This window comes from Schistocerca serialis, chromosome 6, assembly GCF_023864345.2.
Source record: "Schistocerca serialis cubense isolate TAMUIC-IGC-003099 chromosome 6, iqSchSeri2.2, whole genome shotgun sequence".
Classification (NCBI taxonomy): domain Eukaryota; kingdom Metazoa; phylum Arthropoda; class Insecta; order Orthoptera; family Acrididae; genus Schistocerca; species Schistocerca serialis.
In genome coordinates this window covers 554,980,031-554,998,568 of record NC_064643.1, presented here as the reverse complement: position 1 = coordinate 554,998,568, position 18,538 = coordinate 554,980,031, and the positions used below count along the sequence as shown (strand labels likewise).

General features: G+C 43.3%; 1 protein-coding gene across 1 annotated transcript in view; it reads right to left on the bottom strand.

Moving 5' to 3' along the window:
* The window catches only part of LOC126485084 (ran-binding protein 9), a 236,658-nt gene that overhangs the window by 68,349 nt on the left and 149,771 nt on the right, over positions 1–18,538 (bottom strand). The gene's annotated exons all lie outside the window — the stretch shown is intronic.

Below are 18,538 nucleotides of genomic sequence, written 5' to 3'. Positions count from 1 at the left end.
ACTTGCAGCTCCATCAAGCAGCAAACGGAAGCCACATGCACACTAATTGCCAGAGAAAATGTTATTTTGTGTGTGTGTGTGTGTGTGTGTGTGTGTGTGTGTGTGTGTGTATAACGGGGAGGGGGGGGGGGGGTTGAGGTAAGGAGGCAAGGAAACAGATTATCCAACAGACGACAGTAGAAGTTTCTGAGGCGCATTTAAGGTGTCTCCTAGGGCTTGTAAATGACGGAGACAAGAGACAAGACAGAGTGCTGTATGATTCACCGGTAGGTTACAATTGACAGCTCCGCCAGTACTTATTAACCTAGCAGCCGGTAAACATGTGAGAAAGCTCATCTCACTTCCGTGTTGTTCACACAATAAGTCCGTACCTTACGTATTCACTGAATATCAACATGTTAGAAATTTCACTGTGGTCATGAGAAGAAAAGCGTCTTTCTCGAGGTCGTATTTTTTCACTCAATGGGAGACGAAGAAATGAAATGTGAAATGTGTTTTATTCATCTCATATGTGAAATGTGTTTTATTCATCTCATAACATACAGAATTTCAGAACGTAAGTCTTATGTACAGGAGGCATGTCAGGGTTGCAGTTTAATTTGTCGAACTTACATTATTTCTTATTGAAGAATATATACAAGGTTCTTTCTAGTGCTATTTCAGGATCTGCATATGCTCTAACTAGCATAAATCTGTATTTCATCTTAAAGATCCAACCCAAAGTATCACTTCGCCCTTCATGGCATTGCCTAGCCATATGCCCCTAACGATTGCATGAATAACATTTAACTGGAACTGGTTCCGTACATGGCGCTACGTGGTCCTCAAGGTAACACATCTAACAGGGACTAACCACTCATGACTACCATTACCTTTAAAACTAGACAAATCCGCTGGTTCTCTCTTGCAATAAAATCTACTTTATTAAATGCATGGCTGTCAAACCTTTCTCCGTGACCGAAATACAATCAAAATTTTTTGGGCTCACCATACCACACGCTGTATGTTCTGATGTTGCTCTAAGAAGGTGATGTCAATGATCTGAGACCAGTGTAGACGGCCCATGGCCTATTACCCATGTAGAACGAAATGAGAAATCAGGATGACAATAGATTTGTTTAACTTGCTTATTTCAGTCAAAGGTCATAGTACATCACCAACATCTTGGTGGAGGGGACCAGTTGCCTCTCACGCAAAGCAATAGACACATGGCACTGCTGACAGTGCAAAGAGTGGGGCTATGCACGGTATCACTCGGTTGCTACTGTCAGCAATGTCTCCGACTGTGATTAATGTGTGGCAATGCAGCTGATGATACCGTGGAGTTGGTCGTGACCTCCCTCCAGTAAGCAGGTGGCTCTCTGCTCTGGCGGCAGCTGCGCTCAGGACTCAGGGCAGGCTGCCCCATCCCATGGTTGAACAGCAGACCCCATACTACAGGCTTGTGGTGTAGGGTGAGGTACTGTAGTACACAAATGGCTGAGTACTTATACGCTCCAGGCTATGTTCATTTAGGGATTTAGGCACGTGCTCTAACACTTCTGTGGTACCAAGTGAAGAGAGGTTTCTGTCCTTCCACTAGCATATTGTCCATTGGCTGTTGCTATAGAAAGCTCAGCTGACTCTTCTTCGAAACACTTGTCGAGCATGCAAGATCATCAAATAGCGATCATAGATTATGCAATGAAGATGCTATCAGTCAGGGACAGCCCAGTATGGTTAAAGAGAAAACTCGAACCAAAATGACATATTAGGAGAGAGCCATGGAGAGATGAGCAGAGTCCCATGGAATTGACATTAGGCAGCCGAGAGAAATGGTTTACAATGGTAAGTGTGACACCAGAAGTGTCAGTAGGAATCCAGGCAGAATCTGACAGAACAGTGAAGAAATAAGAAGTGATAGAGCATCTTATGTAAATAAAGAAGCAAGGGACAAAGATTTTGAGCAACAAACAGAAAGGAATGAGAGCCTCTGTGATGTTATTCTAATAGGCTCACGAGAAGAAAATATTTTGAAGATTGAAGTGCAGAACACAGATCTGACGAAAGGAACAGTGGAGAAGCAGCAACCTTGGTGGTCATGCAGAGAGGCACTTTTGTCGCAAGTATTCCGAATACCACAGAATAAGAAGCCTATTGCATGAATAGAACCAATACATGACAAGGGAGATGGTAAGAAATGCCATAAACATAGTGTAATTTCAGTGAACCAAGGGCAAGGTCACAAATTGGCACATTAAAGGAAATCGTGTGAGTGGATCATTAAACAAATAAGAAAGGACTTCAGTTAATGAACTGTGAGTTGCATTAGATTAGATTAGACTTACGGATTCTAATACATCTTCCTACGCCTGAAGTATGCACTGACTAAACTTCTATATCAACAGTAGCTACGATGTTCAAAGCGTAGGAAGATTTCCTTTCTTCAAAGCATCCGTTTTTTAATTCGATGAGTAATAAATCTGCAGCTGTTTTATGAAAACGTACATTGATTACAATGTTGTACGTGAACTATGATTAATGATACAGCAGCCTTGGTAACACTCAGCAGATCTACTAGTAACTTCTCTATAGTATACTTACTTATTCTAATTATTTTCTTTGACACTGGACTGCACGGAACATAATGAATGACCGAACGAATAAATTATCAAGTCTGTGATATTATCACGTAGCCGTTTAACAACTCACCGTACTGAACCGAAACAATTGGTTTTCAAATACTGCGGGCAACTGGGTGAAAAATCAAAGTGATAGTTTTCTTGTTATGAAAAACAGTATACTTATACTCAGTCATCACGTTATTACTTTTCGATGTATTACATGATGCACTCATTATCCGAGAATGAATGGAGGATACCTGAAGAGGCTACCAGGTTATCCACGCACTTTTTCTTAGCTCACAGTTCCCTAAGCCTCTTGGCCGGCCGCGGTGGTCTAGCGGTTCTAGGCGCTCAGTCCGGAACCGCGCGACTGCTACGGTCGCAGGTTCGAATCCTGTCTCGGGCGTGGATGTGTGTGATGTCTTTAGGTTAGTTAGGTTTAAGTAGTTCTAAGTTCTAGGGGACTGATGACCACAGATGTCCCATCGTGCTCAGAGCCATTTGAACCTAAGGCTCTTCCGGAAAAGTATAGTAGCGTACTACATCATACATCTACATGACTATGCTGCAATTCACACTTAACTGCCTGGCAGAGGGTTCTTTGTACCCTACTACCTTCAGACTATTTCTCTATTGTTCCGCTCTAACAGTCCGCATGAAAAATGAACACTTAAATATTTCTGTGTAGGTTCTGATTTATTTTACTGCGATGATCATTTCTCCATACGTAGGTCCGTGACAGTAAAATATTTTCGCATTCACAGGAGAAAGTTGGTGATTGAAACTAGGTGAAAATATCTCGCCGCACCGAGAAATGCCTTTGTTTTAATGATTGCCGTCCCAACTCGCTTATCATATCTGTGACACACTCTCCCCTATTCCGCGCTAATACAAAACGAGCTGCCCTTCATTTGGACTTTTTCGATCTTCTCCGTCAGTCCCATCTAGTAAGGGTCCCATACCGCATGACAATACTCAACCAGAGCACGGGCAAATGTAGTGTAGGCAGTCTCTTCAGTAGAAATGTTCCATCTTACAAGTGTTGTGTCAATAAAATACAGTCTTTGGTATGCCTTCCCCCACAACGTTAGCCTGCTGATCGTTCCACTGTCAGCCGTTCGTGATTGTAATTTCTAGGTATGTCGTTGAACTCACAGCCTTTAAATTTATGTGATTTATCGTATAATCGAAATTTAACGGAATACTTTTCGTACTCATGTGGATGACCTCGCACTTTCCCTTATCCCGAGACAATTGTCACTTTTCGCACCATACAATCACTTTGCCATTAGTTTTGTCTTCTCACGAGTTTACTAGACGGTAAATCATAGCATCATCTGCAAACGATGTAAGAGGGTTACAAAGATTGTCTCTTATATCGTGTATGTAGATTAGGAACAGCACAGAGCCTGTAACACTTGTGGAGCGAGTGGTAGCACTTTTGTTTTATTGGATGGTTTCCGTCGATTACTATGTACTGCAACCTCTGTGACAGGAAATCACGAATACAGGCTCGCACAACTGAAGTAATACTCCACAGGCACGCACTTTGATTGTGTCTCGCCTCTGTGAGGAACGGTCTCTTCTGGAGACCTAGAAACATGGATCAATTTGAGATACCATCGTCGCTAGCACTCATTACTTCGTACGAATACAGAGCCAGTTGTGTTTCACAACAATGATACTGACCCTTTTCTTTTAGGTAATTCATAATGTTGGAACCAGTGGCAGATACATATATACATATGCGCGCGGGGGGGGGGGGGGGGGGGGGCTTCCGGGACCGCCCGCGCAGCCCCTGCCACTCATCCCGCACGCTACTCGTTCGTTTCTTTCGTCAGTCGACTCGACTGAATCGAGTTATCGAGTAGTTGTACTTTCCTATGTAGCACGCGAGTCTGCATCAAAGTATTTTATGTTTCTGTCTGGCACATAGATAGCTAACACATACCTAGGAGAAAAGTTGCGGCCATTCTAGTGATGTCGATACTTCATCCTGTCAGACATTTGTTCGAGAAAAGTCCCGAATATTCAAAGTTTTCTTGTGCGGAGTACCTTCAATACGTAGCGTTATAAATACGGACTATTCGCCGAATAGGAAGCTAGTTTACATTCAGAAGCAGAAATATTACGACTGAAGAATGAACAAACAAAAAGTCCTAGTTGTAATAAGTGCAAGTGTGAAGATCTGTTCACACTCCATGAAAGTCTGGAAGTGAACATTCTGGCAGCGAATGTTTTCAAACAAACCGAACCACATATATAAGGGAAGAAGAGTCGCTGTCAGGTAGTCTGTTTGTAAGCTAAAATCGTCGTGATAACTTGGAAGTGATAAAAAGTGAACAACTGCGATTATTGGCTATTACCACGTACTTCCGTCAGTGTTGTGCTTAGTGATATTAGAAATACACGGAGTGTGACCGTGTGTGTTTTACTACTAAGTGTACTAGTGTTGCATTTTTCAGCGCGAATAATGGGTTTATTCGAGAATAATTGGTATCTAATTTACCTTCGTCGTAACAATATAATAAAATATACCGTTATGTAATAAGGAAAAGGAAAGTACAAAAAACTGAAGATTCCGGTCATCATTCAGCCGCAAAAACACCACCACATGTGCAGACAGAGCCCAGCACTTCGTCAAAACTTCCACAATAATGTACGACGATGTAATTAACCAGTTTGCCCGGAAAAATAGGCGCATAGAATATGTCATTAAAAGAAGAGAACCACAATTGTAACATTTTTATATCATAAGATGGCATTGTCTTGTACATGTGTATAATCAATTTAAATCACACCTTCTTAAACTTTGCATGTGACTCGACTATTTTTTATTACGGTAAAAGTAAAGGGAGCGCAAGATATCTTTAGCGTCCCCTCCTTGGGGTTTTTCTGTATCCGCCACTGGTTGGAACACAGTATATGTTCCACAATCCTACTGCAAGTCTACGTTAGTGGTATCTATCTGTAATTCATCGGATTAGTTACTTCTGTTTCCTTTCTTGACTATTGGTGTGACCTGCGCAACTTTCAAGTGTTTTTTGGCACGGGTGTTTCCTCGAGAGAGCGGTTGTATACGCCTGCTGAGTATGGCGCTATCGTATCAGCTTACTATGGAAGGAACCTGAGTGGTATATGATCTGGACCGGAAGACTTGCCTTGATTTAAACAATTTCCCTACACCAAGGATATCTGCTGCTAAGTTACTCATGTTGGCAACAGTTCTTGATTAGAATGCTGTTATATTTACTTTATCTTCTTTGGTGAAGGAATTTCGGAAAATTGAGTTTAATAACTCTGTTTCATTGACGCTGTCATCGGTAATATTACCATTGGTATAGCGCAGTGAAGGTATTGTGTGTTGTCGCTCGTGTACTTTACATACGAACAGAGTATCTTTGAAGTTGGTCAGATTTCGAGACAGAGTTTCGTGGTGGAAGCTATTAACCATATCTCGCATTCTAGTCCAAGGTAAGTTTAGAGCTTCAGTAAAACATCGCCGATTTTGAAATTTTGTGTTCTTTTAAACAGCATTCTGACCTGTTTCGTATATCATGTGGGATCACTACCATATTTTATTAATTTATTCCATAAAAATCTCACAACTGCCACAGATATTATTTCCTTGAATTTAAGCAATACCCATTGGCAAGTCTCAAGCTGCAGCTCTCGAATTTTCATCCGCGCCTGCGTTCACAATGTGAGATTTCTTGCCATCTGCCATACCTCTAAAGAAAATCGTGTTATCTAAATGACGCAAGGCTACATCCACTTCTAATGGATAGCGTTTTACTTTTCGTATCAAAGTAGCTTTTTTATAAAAGTAGTTTTTTTATAAGAGCGTTTGCTTTGTTGTGCAGTCTCTCTCATACGATTTTGAAGAAACTCTTCGTAAAAAATTAGGACAATGTTTATTTTAAATTTACAATTTTCTCACGTTTATTTGTAACGGAAAACGACTATGAATTTTTTCCTGTTGCAAGAGGAAGAAACATCTACGAAAGACATCGCCAGCACTCCCTGGAGCTTTGAGTGAAGGGTCATCAACTCAGCTCACATCTACACGCAGCAACCTCAGTCCCTACCTGCACCAAGGCGGCGGAAATACACATTACACAGATACAAAAGCGTGGTACTGCTGCTACTACATACACAAATACGCAAGAAATTTAAGAATTCAAACTAAAATACAAACAGTAAATAAAAAACAGGAATTTTTTTGTATTAGAAGCTTTTTACAACTCATAAACGAAACTATGTACTCTGATGTGCTGCCGACGATACAGGATTTGCTGCCCAACTAAGTACACCATACTTGCTTTGGTAAGGCTATAACAAAGTATTTGCCAACTATATCTCTCCTTTCGTTCGAGGATACGCTTCACGCAACTGAACTATATTTATTGGTCTGTTGTCTGCAATGGCAGGATCATTAGTCATTCCTCTTCAGTTCTGAGCTTCTGCCAGTCGAACGGAATAGATGGCAGCGAGAAATCGTGATACAATCAACCTGTTGTCACGAAAAAGCTATGAGCTCAGTAGGTGCAGATCTTTAAAGCAACTTACACAGATACCGTGATTGCTCAAATTTAAGTAAATCTTCAATAAATGAATCGGTATACTAATATGATTCAGACACGTATGACAAGTAACTAAGAAGGAAGAATACCATGATACGCTGTAGAATTCTACAGTAGTGGCCTCATTTTGATTTATACAAACAAATTACCGATTTCGCGTTTGCAGCCAAAATCAGCATTTCTAGTTTGGGGCCTCTTAGCACATACAGTTTTCAGTATCCGTCCCCATAGAGTTATTCTGGTTCAAAGGAGTGTTCGACTAATTTCGGATCACTGTGGCAACTGCAATTAGGTATGCCGTTAATTACATGAATCACACAGGACAAAGAAAGGTGGCAAGCAATACTGGTACTATTAAATGACGACCACGACAATGAAATCTATGCAGCGTAAAATTTTGAAGTAGAATATCCGCTTCGCTAAAGACAAATAGCCCGTTTTACAAACTGTCTCAATATGTAATTGTTGCGGTCACAGGTAGCCAGTAACTGTCATCCGTAACACAACTGCAGCACAGAATACAGATAAGTGATGCTCAACAACTTGTCACACCATCGCCAAACATTTGTTAATGAATTATCTTCCACGAAAGCAAACTGTAGTCACTGCACACAGTCTAGAACGATTTTTATCTAGTAAGCATTTGTAAAATACACTGAAGAGCCAAAGAAACTGGTACACTTGCCTAACACCGTGTAGGCCCCCGCGAGCACTCAGAAGTGGTGCTACACGACGTGGCATGGACTCGACTAATGTCTGAAGTAGTGCTGGGAGGGAATTGACACCATGAATCCTGCAGGGCTGACCATAAATTCGTAAGAGTACGAGGAGTCTGGTGGCCAGTGTTTAAACTCACAAGTGTTTAAACTCACAAGTGTTTAAACTCACAAGTGTTTAAACTCACAAGTGTTTAAACTCACAAGTGTTTAAACTCACAAGTGTTTAAACTCACAAGTGTTTAAACTCACAAGTGTTTAAACTCACAAGTGTTTAAACTCACAAGTGTTTAAACTCACAAGTGTTTAAACTCACAAGACTGTTCCTGGAGCCACTCTGTAGAAATTCTGGACGTGTGAGGTATCACATTGTCCTGTTGGAATTGGCCACGTCCGTCGGAATGCACAATGGACATGAATGGATGCAGATGATCAGACAGAATGCTTACGTGTATGTCACCCGTCGGAGTAGTACCTAGACGAATCTGGGGCACCTCATCACTCGAACTGCACAGGCCCCCACCATTATAGATCCCCCACCAGCTTGAACTGTACCCTGCTGACACACAGGGTCCATGGATTCATGAGGTTGTCTCCATACCCGTATACATCCATCTGCTCGATACAATTTGAAACGAGACTCAGACCAGTCAACATGTTTCCAGTCATCAACAGTCCAATGTGTGTGTTGACGGGCCGAGGCGAGGTGTAAAGCTTTGTGTCGTGCAGTCATCAAGGGTACACGAGTGGGCCTTCGGCTGTTTTCTTGAATGGTTCGCACGCAGACACTTGTTGATGGCCCAGCATTGAAATCTGCAGCAATTTGTGGAAGGATTGCACTTCTGTCACGCTGAACGATTCTCTTCAGCGGTTTTTGGTCCCGTTCTTGCAGGATCTTTTTCCGGCCGCAACGATGTCTGAGATTTGATGTTTTATCGTATTCCTGATATTCGAGGTACACTCGTGAAATGGTCGTACAGGAAAATCCCCACTTCGTTACGTCGGAGATGCTGTATCCCATCGCTCGTGCGCCGACTATAACACCACGTTCGGACTCACTTAAATCTTGATAACTTGCCATTCTGGCAGCAGTAACCGATCTAACAACTGCGCCATCTTGTCTTGTCTTACATAGGCGTTGCCGACCGCAGCGCCGTATTCTGCCTGTTTACAAATATCTCTATTTGAATACGCATGCTTATACCAGTATCTTCGGCGCTTCAGTGTATTTTAGAGTTTCTGCGGCAACACACTTCATTTTACTGGACTGGATAGCGTACAGTGAAACGTAGCACATCGCACAGCTTTAACTGTGCCGTGGGCGTCACCAAACAATAGAAGCATTGCATGTTACCTATCTTTCGTCATGCACTAATAAAAATTGTTTTTATGTGCTAATTACTGTTCACGTACCTAACGGCTTACCTAACCTGCAATTGGCACAGTGCTCTGGAATCAGTCAAATATTATCAAATATACCAAAACTGGTATATGGCAACAGATACTGTGACACTAAACTAGATAGGAGATGCCTGCAAAGCTGAAACCGGTACTTATTTCAAAGGTTGACTGCCGTGTGGCAGCGCAGCCGGCGCAGTGGTCACAGGAGAACCGCACGTCGCCTTGTGCCTAGTCTGGACCGGCGGCAAAATGTCCATCACTAACCGTACGGCTGTCAACGTGATAAATGAACAATAATGTGACCAATACGGTGAGTCTTTAGTGTATTTAGATATCAAGATAGGAATAGGAAGAACAGAGAACCACTAGGCACCAAGAAAAGAGTTTTGGATAACTCAAATGTCTGGACTACACATCCGGGAACTATTACAATATTGTAGTCTAGGTGTCGGGACCATTGTACGTCTCAGCCGGGTGTAATCGGGTAGTTCTCGAATTTTCATCCAGCGCGCCTGCGTTCACAATGTGAGATTCCACGCCATCTGCTATACCTCTAAAGAAAATCGTGTTATCTGAATGACGCAAGGCTACATCCATTTCTAATGTTAGTCTTTTGGATAGCGTTTTACTTTTCGTATAAAAGCAGTTTTTTTATAAGAGCGATTTCTTTGTTGTGCAGTCTCTCTCATACATTTTGAAGAAACTCGTAAAAATTAAGCCAATGTTTATTTTAAATTTACAATTTTAGTCATGTTTATTTGTATCGGAAAATGACTACGCTTTCTCCTGTTGCAAGGGAAAGAAACATCTACGAAAGACGTCGCTCACAAAACACTTGTAAGATCGATTTTAGAATAGTGCTCATCAGTTAGGGCCCCATACCGGGTCGGGTTAATAGAGGAAGTAGGAAAGATCCAAGGAAGCGTGGCACGCTTCGTCACCGTGTCGTGTAGTGAAAACGATAGCGTTACAGGGGTGCACCACAAACTCTAGTGGTAGACGGTACATTGTTTATCGCGGAGAGATTTACTGCTTAAATTCCGAGACTGTCCGTTCTAAGAAGGGTCAGGCGATACACACTGCCGGAAGAGGAATAAAATAAAAATAAAAAATGCCACCCCCTCACACAAGGTCGTTTTATTGGCAAATGATGTGACGGATAGTTCATAAACGTGGGACAATAAATGATAAATTCAAACTAAATAAAACATATTTGCCACAGTAAAGGATGCCTGAATATTCGTATCAATACCCCCCCTCCCCCCCCCCCCTCTCTCTCGGCAACGTAAGCGTGTATTCTCGCATGCAAACAATCAAAGTGCCAAATGGCATTCAGCGATAGATTGTCCCAAGCACCTTGCAGCTTTTCTTGCAACTCGGCAATGTTTCTTGCTGGCTCTCGAGAACGACCAAGTTTCTACTTCCCATACGTGTTCAATTGGCAAGAGATCTGGTGATCTGATTGGACAGGGCAGCAATTTTACACCATGAAGAACACGTTGCGTCACAGAAGCAGTATGTGGATGTGAACTGTACTGCTGAAACAGCAGGTCGCCTTCTAATCGAAGAAATGGCAGCACCACGGGTCAGCTGGACGAGGGTTTGAACCGTTGTCCTCCCGAAGGCCAGTCCAGTGTGGTAACCACTGAATACCACGGGGTAACCACCTGGGCAATGTAGAGGGCGCTGAGTACCTTATCTTGCAGAAATATCAAATGTGACCGCGAGTTGTGACTGATGGCACCCCACACCATGAAGGCTGGTACGGGACCCGAGTGTCGTGGGCGAATGCTCTCCGAACAGGCAGCTTATCGGGTCTACGCCGTATCCGCGCACGTCCATCACTCGCTTACAGACAGAGCTTACTCTCATCGCTGAAAGCAAGAGAGCGCCATTCCACTCTCCATTCAACTCTTCCAGGACACCAGAATAGCCGTGCTTGATGGTGTCGTGGTTGTCAACGGTAGTCTGGCCAGAGGCTCACGTGATCTTAATCCTGCTGCAAGGAGACGGTGCCCAATGGTCTTTGATGACACATCAGGTGCAACACATGCCCGGATTTTGTCCCTCCATGATGTTCGGTCAACCCTCGCTGTCGCACAATGCATCGATCATGAAGTGCGTTTGTACTATGCAAACGTCTAGAAACTGGACTAAGGTGTGTGAATTTTCGACAGAGCACACCTGAAAGCAGCGACTCAGTACCCATAGATTGTGCCCAACATGTTAGCAATCTGTCGATGCGCCGATCCAGCCTCCCTTAAGGTACGTTGTCCAAGACGCGACGCACACTAGCGACTGCGACGGGTCGCTACGTGACGTCAGAGGTTGTCCGCTGGCGCATGCGCAGTTCGAGTTTGGGATGCGACGCGCGACTGTTGCGGCAGCTGTCGCAGCACTGCACCAGTGAGCAGTGTTGCGACGGAAGTCGCACGACACAAAGACGTACGGCTGCGAGAAAGATGTCGAGCCAGTCAAGGAAAACTGAAATGAGCCACTCACAGGATGTGATGCTCTGTGAGCTGGTCTCGCAACAGCCTTGCCTTTACGATTTGAAGAACCCTAAATATAGAGACACTATGTTCAGAGACAGAATTTGGGAAGAAATTGGTGCACAGTTGAAACTGGCAGGTGAGTGAAATATATAATATTTTCCCATTAATGCAAATTTTTCAGGCCAGTTATGAAAATCAGTATAATCCATGCAGATGTAGAATTTGAATGATGAAAATGAACTTGAAGGTCAATTTTCGTATTACTCTTTTTTGTGACGATAAAAATTGAAAACGGCAAATACATTATAAAATGAACAATCTAAAGTACAACGAGAAAGTTACATTTTACAATACCTTCACTTTGAAAGTAAACGGTAGATTGGTGTCTTGATGATACCTTCTAGTTGTGAAAAACCACCACCAGATTGTTGTACAGCTTTCTGTAATCAATAGATGTTCGTTTTTGAGGAAGGCGTTTCTCAACAGATTGCGCAAACAGTATGCTGCAATAAGTAATTTGTCACATTCACTTCAATTCATTGGTAGAAGATGGTGCTCAAAAAACTTGTGCCAAAAGTGCACTACTGTTTTACAAGGCCCTTCTGGTCTGACACAGTTCACAATTGAAATTCGTCTTTTGTAAATCCTGGAGTCATCTTTTGAGTGCAGCTTGGCAAGATTAAATGTTGATGTCATCCATAACGATGTATGCTGTCAGAATACAAGAATATGGAAGTTCATTTCGATGGGAATAAAGATTCAGTCGGCTATGAAAGTTGCCTTAGCTTGTTCCAAAAGTTTCTGCATGGGAGAAACTGACAAGTATAATTTGGGGAAATTTTGTGAACAAGCATGGACATTATTTCTTCCACATTTCTGCCAGTGTATACTGTAGACGTTCAGAATCAAAATTCTAGAGATGTTTAAGGTGTAACCTATCTTGTTGTCAAGAACTTGAAACAATGCAATGAAGCTAGCGTGCGCTTATTGTTAATAAACTTATCTTTCATTGGAATTTTAGGTGAAATGTGCAAAAACAGATGGAGGAATATTCGGGACTCGTATCAGAGAAATAAACGAGAAAGAAAGCTTGGAACAGGTTCAGATGCCTCAGCAAAACCAAGAAAATGGGTTCTGCTTGATCACTTGGCTTTAAGAAACCTACGTTTCGTGGCATTTTAAATGAAATTGTCAAGAGCATATGGAGAAATATTAGTAACTCATACCGGAGGAATATGACATAAAATGGTTTCATTAGGTCCAAATGTGTCAGCGAAACAAAACAAATGCATTCTCTATCGTGTGATGACCACACGATTCTCGTTGCGCGTCGACAGAACTGGCGGCTAGTCGCGACGCTCCCGGAGATATATGAGCCCAAATCTCGGAAACGGAGATCGATATCAATCTGATCTCAACTTAAAAAATAATTTCGATATGTTAGCTTCTTTTCATCGGCAACGATGTATGACCTAACGTGAACCATACGTAAAGTAGCCAGCGACCACATTTTTCACTGTACACAATTCAAATTTTATGCAGTAGGTTACTTGTAAATTAAGTATCGGGATAACTGTGACGAATATCGGAAAAATAGACACCTCATTATCAAGCTGTGATGTGAAACTGTAAGATACGCAAACATCAATTTTTTGTGCCTTTTACTTTCCTCGCAATTGATTGAGAAGTAATATACAGCGAAAAAAACACGCAAAACCGGAAGAGATACTTTTCAATTTTTTAAAGTAAAAGGAGAATCTGTATCGAAAAACTAACTCTGGGAGCCGATGTAACTTTGTTGCATTAACATACAGTATTTTTTACAGCAAGAAAATCGGAATTCTTATTTTTCTTATGTATTTGAATCCGCCGCCGCCGACCGGAGCTTGGGAAACGGCGACGACTCCAGTCGTGTTGCGGCCGTGTCGCCGTCTGCCAGGGTGGGGAAAGAGGAGGGGGCAGCGTCGCAGTCGCATCCAACTGTCGCGTCTTGCACAACGTAACTTTAGGCCACGATGCGACCCGTTTCAAATGGTTAGAGTTGTTCATACACCCCACCGGGAGACTGAATGCCACCTGATGACGTTGCAGGAACATGATGCGATAATGGAAGTACTGTATGAACTGAGCAGAGACTACAGGGACTCCACATGGCGAAATCCACTGACATCAGCGACACTGAAAGATGGCTGAATGTTATGATCCAGCACCTGGTAACGAGAGTCTGGGAAACAGAGAAGCTGTTCGCGCGTGCTGCTGTCCTGAACATCTACAGAAAGTGCCTGAAAGACAGTGAAATGACGAGTGTGCGACAAGGTTTCTGACGTCCACGCCTCGTCGCAGAAAGTGGGAGGTCGGAGGCTTTCCCGCTCTGCAGAGCAGGGTAAGAGCTGTTGGTGATCTGACGACAGAGTACAATGCTGATGCAAGCACAAGCACACTGTTTAGCGCACACTGTTGAAAATGAGGCTGCTCAACATCTACCAGTAATATTCCCAAGCTGACCACCGACATCGTCTATTATTGGACAGGGGAAGGGAGCATCGAGATTCGACCGTGGATTCAGTGAAACTTGACGCCTGGTCGGATGAATTGCTCGATGGTTGTGCCAGGCTATGCAGTCAACCAAGCGAATGGCTGCTCGAAACATGCATCGCGCCAAGGACGCAGGCCGATGGGGCAGTATTGTGCTACGGGGGACACTCGCCAAACTTTCCATGGGGCCTATGATAGTAATCGAATGTACCGTAACAGCTGTGAACACTATTGCACACCACTGCATCCCTTCATGCTTGACCTCTTCCCTGATATTATGGCATCTTCCAGCAGCGTTAACTGTCTGTTTCACATGCTAAAATGGGTTGAGTACCAGTATAGCGATATCACGCTGAAGTATTGACAGCAAATTTCTTTTGATCTGGACCCGATGAGACATTTGGGACGGTACCGGACACCAGCTCCGCGCCTACAATCACCGGCCCGTAATATATAGAAACCTATGGACACGTCGAATCTATGTCACGCAGAAATGTTGCATTTCAAAGAACACCAACACGCTGTTATGCAAATGGTCGTAATTTTTTTGCGTCATCAGTGTAGGATATGTATAAAGGTGGGCAGTGCGGAAGGTCAGAGGATTGTTGGATGTATAAGAGAATATAACGAAAATGTTGGAAACCCTGGACTGGTAGGCGCTTGAAAGATAGACACAAACTATCCAGTCAAACACTACTTACAAAGTTGCAAATGGTTCAAAATGGCTCTGAGCACTATGGGACTTAACATCTGAGGTAATCAGTCCCCTAGAACTTAGAACTACTTTAACCTAACTAAGCTAAGGACATTACACACATCCATGCCCGAGGCAGGATTCGAACTTGCGACCGTAGCGGTCGCGCGGTTCCAGACTGAAGCACCTAGAACCGCACGGTCACACCGGCCTGCTACAAAGTTGCAAGAAACAGCTCTAACCGGTGAACCTAGGAATTACTACAGGCCCCAACGTATCGCTGCCGTACAGAGCGAGAAGACAAGATTAGATTAATAATTACAGAGCGCAAAGTGGCGTTCAAAGTCGTTCTTCCCGCGTTCGATACGCGAATGGAACGAGTAGCAGTTGTTGTAAGTGCTACAGTGGGAAGTACCATCTGTCATGCACTTTGTAGTAGTCTGCGGGGGCTAAGTTTAGGTTCAAGTATCCTCAATTTCGTAACACTACTACGGTTCACATACGACGCACGCGACTGTACAGCAGTGGTTCAGCAACGTCCAACGTTCTACAGCAGTTTATACCGGGATATCGCAGAGGGAACGTGAGAATGCATGCGTGCAGAAGGAAAACGCAGGCAGGAGCAACAGCCGCCAGGGCGGACGGACGCGGTGTAACGGAAGGCGGTGGCGGAAGGGCGGAACGCTGACATGCCACGTGATGCGGCTTTTCGCTTTCTGCGGGCCCTCGGCGTCCAGAGCAGGCACGCAGTGAAATGAATGCCCGACCACCTGGGCGCAACAGCCATGCGAAGCCGGAAGCCAGAGAAGCGTTACGTTTTTTCCCAAGCCGTGGACAGCTTTCGTCTTTAAGACATCGCTAGTTTCCATTCTTCCTCACTTTGCTGCAGCACACTTCTGTTTATAGTCTCTTTTGTCAGAAACAAATACAATACATGGTAATTACCATTAAAATAAATGAAAGAAAAAAATTAGCAATCTCTACTGTTGACCAAAATCTTCAATTGCACTCGGAATCGCAAGCAGAATACGATGATATGTGCAAGATGCAGGGCGATATGCTCTGCAGTTTCATGAAGGCGGTTGAGAGACCTCCAGTCGATACAATTCTGTCCATACCCAGGTGGGAGCGTTTCCGAAGAGAGAGACCAGGTATAGTTATTCTAAAGTCGAGAAATTCACAATCGTTTTCTTGCTGTAGCTGCTGCTGTTTCCAAGACTGAAGTGGAAACTAGTTCTGGACCTCAATCTTGGGGGCTGCTGGAACGTGCCTATGTTACGTATGGTTTTCCTGATGAGACTGATTTGTTCTCTCTGCAGTGGCAGCTATTTCACGACGAATATCTGGTGGCGCTATATCAGAGAGTTGGTACATTCTTACAAGTGGTGATTTCAGACAACCTGTAATAAGCTTACACGTTTCGTTTAGCGTCTTGTTAACTGTGTTGCGTGGGTGGATTTGTACTTTACTGGTCACGCACACACAGCAGTATTAGCGTCATACTTATCAAAGTATGTGGTAGGGAGCCCCACGTGCTACCAGTGCTCCTGTGATGGATATTATTTCTAGCTTCCACCTTCATTCTCGAATTCTCTCACTACTGCTTGTATATAAAGAGTACGATCCGTCGTAACTCCCAAATATTTTGGATGAGTCGTATTTACTAGCTGTATCCCTTGCCTTGTGATAAGTTTGCTACGTCCCTTACTGAGCTAAAGATTAAACGCACAAAGCTGAGTCTGGACGAAGTGGCTCTTAGTATAATATGCATCCAACTCTCTCAATGTGTTTTTCAGGTGGGTTTCAACAGTTTCAAAAGATTTCCCTTGGCTCGCTAATGCCAGATCATTGGCATGAACTAAATTCCTTGTGCTAGCCGGCACTACTGGTTGAACGAACACTTCCTTGTGGTGAAACATTTCTTTGATATTTCCTTAGCCTGGGCTGTCCTTAGAAGTCCACATAAAATCTCCAATTTTGAGGCAAACATTAAATAAGCTCGGTAAAACCATAATATTTTGTTACTCCGTTGATTTTCTGTGACGATGCATGGTTACTGAGTGTCATGAGCAGCTGTCAGGTCGATAAAAGCTACTACGGTATTTTACGGGGTTTCAAAAACACCTTCGATAAATTGAGAGAGACTTAGGACCTGAAACCAGCCTTTTCTTATATTAGAGCTGGCTCCTGAGTTTCTGCAGTCAGACCCTTCATTTAATGTGATCTGCGACCTTGTGGGATTGAAATACGGGAACAACGCTTTACGACGTGTACGAAATCATCATATGATTCTGGAACTGGATCAGTGCTAAGGATGTTCTTGAACAGCGCGCTGGTGAATATCCCCCAGTCGGCTTTCCTAACACTATACCACCTTCTAAAAAAGAAGTCTGCGATCGCATTGCAGGATATGAGTATACCTGGCATGTAACTGGACGATGTCATGTGCGAGGTATACTTCAAACGTCAACATAACGAAGTTTGCGGTTGATGACCCAACAGCTGTAATACTACAGGGGCAACTAAAATACACAGTGTGATCGAAAGCATCCGGACACAACCAAAAATAAACGTTTTTCATATCAGGTGCATCGTGCTGCCTCCTACTGCCAGGTACTCCATATCAGCGACCTCTGTAGTCATTAGACATCGTGAGAGAGCAGAATGGGGCGCTCCGCGGATCTCACGGACTTCGACCTTGGTCAGGTGATTGGGTGTAACTTGTGTCATACGTCTGTACGCGACATTTCTATACTCCTAAACATCCCTAGGTCCACTGTTTCCGATGTGATAGTGAAGTGGAAACGTCAAGGGACACGTACAGCACAAAAGCGTTCAGGCCGACCTCGTCTGTTGATTGACAGAGACCGCCGACAGTTGAAGAGGGTCGTGCTGTGCTAACGCAGATCTCAACTTTGGAACCGAACATATACGTCTCAGTTATTAATAAAATCAGTGGTTTTGTCTGTTACTATCAAAGCCTTTAGTATGGACACATACAGAAGCTATCATCAGCTATCTGACATCCCTTCTTCGTTCATCGCACAACGATCACGATAGGTTTACAATTAATGTGAAAGTTTTCTCAGTTTCTTTGCTTTCGTATAAGGCAAAAGTTCTCAATAATGCACTGTGCCTAGAACGGCGAGACTTCTACCATTTGGCACAAGTTGTCCGTTTCTTGTCTCGGAAACTTCCAAATATCACTATGCTGCCACGAAGAGGTTTCCATTGTGCGCATTAGAATAGGTTACTTGCTTCCATGTTATGTGGACCCCTTTTGCAGAGTTTGGACTATATATATGGTGTAAGATCTCTCTCTTTTCGTTTTAATTCCGCCAGTAAACATCCATCTAATGATAATACATTCAGATGCGCTTAGACGTACTTGTTATGTGACAGGGTTATGATGAATAATTTTGGTATCTATGAGAAGCAGTGTTTACATGATTCGTCTTTTTCATCCTATATAAGACTCATTTTTCCTCCGTTCACCAGTTTTCTTTTTCAG